This window comes from Ammodytes marinus, assembly GCF_949987685.1.
Source record: "Ammodytes marinus genome assembly, chromosome: 11".
Classification (NCBI taxonomy): domain Eukaryota; kingdom Metazoa; phylum Chordata; class Actinopteri; order Uranoscopiformes; family Ammodytidae; genus Ammodytes; species Ammodytes marinus.
The window spans coordinates 4,980,321-4,984,133 of record NC_137215.1 but is presented as its reverse complement, the minus strand read 5'-3'; the positions used below and the strand labels follow the sequence as shown (position 1 = coordinate 4,984,133).

Genomic DNA, 3,813 nt, shown 5'->3' with positions numbered 1-3,813 from the left:
GTGTGTGTGTGTGTGTGTGTGTGTGTGTGTGTGTGTGTGTGTGTGTGTGTGTGTGTGTGTGTGTGTGTGTGTGTGTGTGTGTGTCTCACAGGCAATGCGGTCTAACATTTGACCCATTTATATATTACATGACATTGTTTCTGCGTGTTGCAACAACCTTCTCAAAGTGTTTTTTATGTGTGTGTGCGTGCGCGTGCGTGTGTGTGTGTGCATGCTTGCGTGCGTGCCTGTCTGTGTGTGTGTGTGTGTGTGTGTGTGTGTGTGTGTGTGCATGCTTGCGTGTGTGCCTGTCCTGTCTGTGTGTGTGTGTGTGTGTGTGTGTGTGTGGTGCGTGCGTGTGTGTGTGTCTGTGTCTGTGTGTGTGCTTGCGTGCGTGCGTGCCTGTCTGTGTGTGTGTGTGTGCCTGTCTGTGTGTGTGTGTGTGTGTGTGTGTGTGTGTGTGTGTGTGCGTGCTAGTGTATTTCTACAGTATTTACGGTTCCTGGAAATGTCTTCATATGACTTTAAAATGATCCTGTCCTGAAAGCATCTATCTTCTAAAGCCCCATATTGGCCAACGCACCTGTTCAGTTATGCTGTGACATTAGGCAACCACTTAAATGCCACTATATCAGCAGCTGCAGCAAGCCTATGATGCTTTAAATAGTCGGAACCCACACACACACACTCACTCACACACACACACGGCACACACACACACACACAAACACACACACACACAAACACTCACACTCACCTCACACTCACAACACACTCACACTCACACACACACACACACACACACACACACACACCACACTCACATCACCACACACACACACATACACACACTCTTTATGGCATATTCTGACCTTTTCCTCGTGGCATTTGATACAAAGATGCAATGTTTTCAAAAGAAGTTCTTGAAAATAGCTCGGTGATAACTAGGTTTTTGAAAGTTGCCCGGGTTATGATAAAATTACCTCTGTAGCTCTACTGTCTGATGCTGCAAAGATTGATGGCTGTGTGTGTGTGTGTGTGTGTGTGTGTGTGTGTGGTGTGTGTGTGTGTGTGTGCGTGTGTGTGTGTGTGTCTGTCTGTCTGTCTGTCTCTGTGTGTCTGTCTGTCTGTCTGTCTGTCCTGTCTGTCTGTCTGTCTGTGTGTGTGTGTGTGTGTGTGCGTGCGTGCGTGTGTGTGTGTGAGATTCTCTGGTGCTTCGGTTGAACGCACTCATGCATGGTCGGTCAACTTTACTGTTCACTGGCTGTGTAAGTAAGTTCTCCGTGGATGGACAAACCCAGGTGAACCCGCCATCTTACACACAGAAAGGTAAGATGAACTCCAAACAAGCATAAAGTCAGGTCAGGAGTCAGCCGCTGGTTATCATCTAAAAGTGAAGGAATTCATTGAATGTCGCAAAAAAAATTGTTTCGCCATTAGAGGGAAAAAAATCGAAATGTTTTACTTCTGACGCAATTTTTCAAATGGGCGTAATAGCATGGTGATGTAAAACCAAGCTAGCGGGCGCCCGTAGCTCTGTGGGTAAGGACACCCCGCCCCCCCCCCCCCCCCCCCCCCCCCCCCCCCCCCCCCCCCCCCCCCCCCCCCCCCACCACGTGCCAAGGCCCCGCAGCAGACCCGGGTTCAAATCCGGCCCGGGCCAGCTCTCTGCATGGCCTCGCCTCTTTGTCCCATTTCAACTCTGTCTCTCCAATCTGTCCCGTGAAGCAAAATGCCCAAAAAATATCTAGAAAAAAAAATAAATAAATAAAAACAGCTAGCGGTGCTCTGTGTGTGTTGATTACTTGACTGTATCAACATATGCCAAAGTAATACAGTATATTATGGCGTCTATACGTTATTAAATCGCGTCCAAGTAAAATCTGGTGTTTATTAGCTATAGCTACTATATCAGTCGCTGCTATTGTCTTTGTTTTACAATCAAAGTGAAGCCGAGTGAAATGGCTTTTGGCACGGCAGCAAAGGCACGTTCACTCATAGCATAGACAGATGTGTTTTTTAGTACTGGGGTTTTATCACGTTACAATACAGGGCTTTATGTATTACTGTGTAGTGGTAGAACACTATTAAGTATCATTTATTTAGTCTTTATATACAGAGAAGTGATTTTCAACGTTCCGAGTGATACATAAAATCCATTCTTCCGGAAAGGATTCCCAGGGCAGACAAACTTCCTGGAGAGTTATGTCATGCTGTGTCTGTGTGTGTGTGTGTGTGTGTGTGTGTGTGTGTGTGTGTGTGTGTGTGTGTGTGTGTGTGTGTGTGTGTGTGTGTGTGTGTGTGTGTGTGTGTGTGTGTGTGTGTGTGTGTGTGTGTGTGTGTGTGTGTGTGTGTGTGTGTGTGTGTGTTGGTGTGTGTGTGTGTGTGTGTCATAAAGTGGATTTATGACATCACTATCTAACCCTCCATTCATCTTTTCAAACGTCCCGAGAGGAGATTGATGCCTTGATGCCTGGGAGTATTTTAACATTGTGCACCGTCCCTGGAGTGGGACAGGCCAGGCTGCGTGTGTGTTTGTGTTTTGTGTGTGTGTGTGTGTGTGTGTGTGTGTGTGTGTGTGTGTGTGTGTGTGTGTGTGTGTGTGTGTGTGTGTGTGTGTGTGTGTGTGTGTGTCAGGCCGCATGCTACGCTCCACCTAGCCACATCACTATAATTCAAAGGGATTGCAGCTATAATGCTACAATGCTGAAAAACTCATTATGTTTATGTGTGTGTGTGTGTGTGTGTGTGTGTGTGTGTGTGTGTGTGTGTGTGTGTGTGTGTGTGTGTGTGTGTGTGTGTGTGGTGTGTGGGGGTTAGAATTGAGCAATGTTACATGAAATGGACCCCCGATACTGGAGGGAGGATAAGCAAACACACTGGCTATAGCTATAAGGCCATGTACCGACACTGATACACACTCAACACAGATATACAACCATCCACATGTGCTCTGTTTCTGTTTCTCAAAGACAAACACAATGGCTGTACAAATATACTGTGTCAAGGAACGCACGCAAGCACACACACATAGAGTACTTGCATGCACACAAATAGTGCCGGTTTTGGAATCTCTCTCAAGGAATTGTTCTGAAAAATCACTTTTTGTCAAAATCAGTGAATATCTCCTCGCGATCCGCTACCTATATACTGGATGTATACTGAAAGAAAAAAATCCAGCATTAATAACCAGCCTAGGCTCTGTGAATGGGGCCTGTTTACAGAGCTAACAACCATGGGGCCCATTTGTTTGCATTCCAGTTTACAGAGCCTGGGCTGTATATTTACACCAGGGTTCGACATAACCCGGGGCCAGTAAAATCATATGCAGGGCAAGTTGATTGGCCAGTCACTGTCCCGCCCGGGCAAGTAACGGCCAATCACAGTTCAGTATCTTTTTGTAGACTACATCATGGTTCATTGAAATGCGCGTTGAGAGTCGTAATGAAAGCAGTGTTTATTTAAGACTCAATATAATAAACCTAATATAAATTATATTTTTTAATGAAAGGCCAGTGGACAACCGATGCGTGGGCGTTTTGACAGGCGGAGCAACAAGCGGGCGCACTCTCGCTCCGTTGGCAGAGCTGCCTACCGTCCGCCTGCGAGTCGACAAATCAATCGACTTACTTTGGCCCCTTTCTTTCTTCCCACAGCAGAGGTTGAGGTGCAGAAAACTGCGCTTTTCCTTTATCTGCCGGCCGCCGTAATGTTACAGTATTTGCATCAAAGCCCCAATGGTAATACAATGTTTGTAACACAAGTTTTTCATCAGCGCGAGCATTACAGGCGTGACTCCTCCTTTTAATGCTTCAAACCTCTGTTCCTTTTTGA

At 46.3% G+C, this 3,813-nt stretch overlaps 1 protein-coding gene across 1 annotated transcript in view; it reads right to left on the bottom strand.

Annotated features, from left to right (window-relative positions):
- The window catches only part of slit1a (slit homolog 1a), a gene marked incomplete at its 5' end in the record, with an annotated part of 168,185 nt that overhangs the window by 150,335 nt on the left and 14,037 nt on the right, over positions 1 to 3,813 (bottom strand). The window lies entirely within an intron of this gene.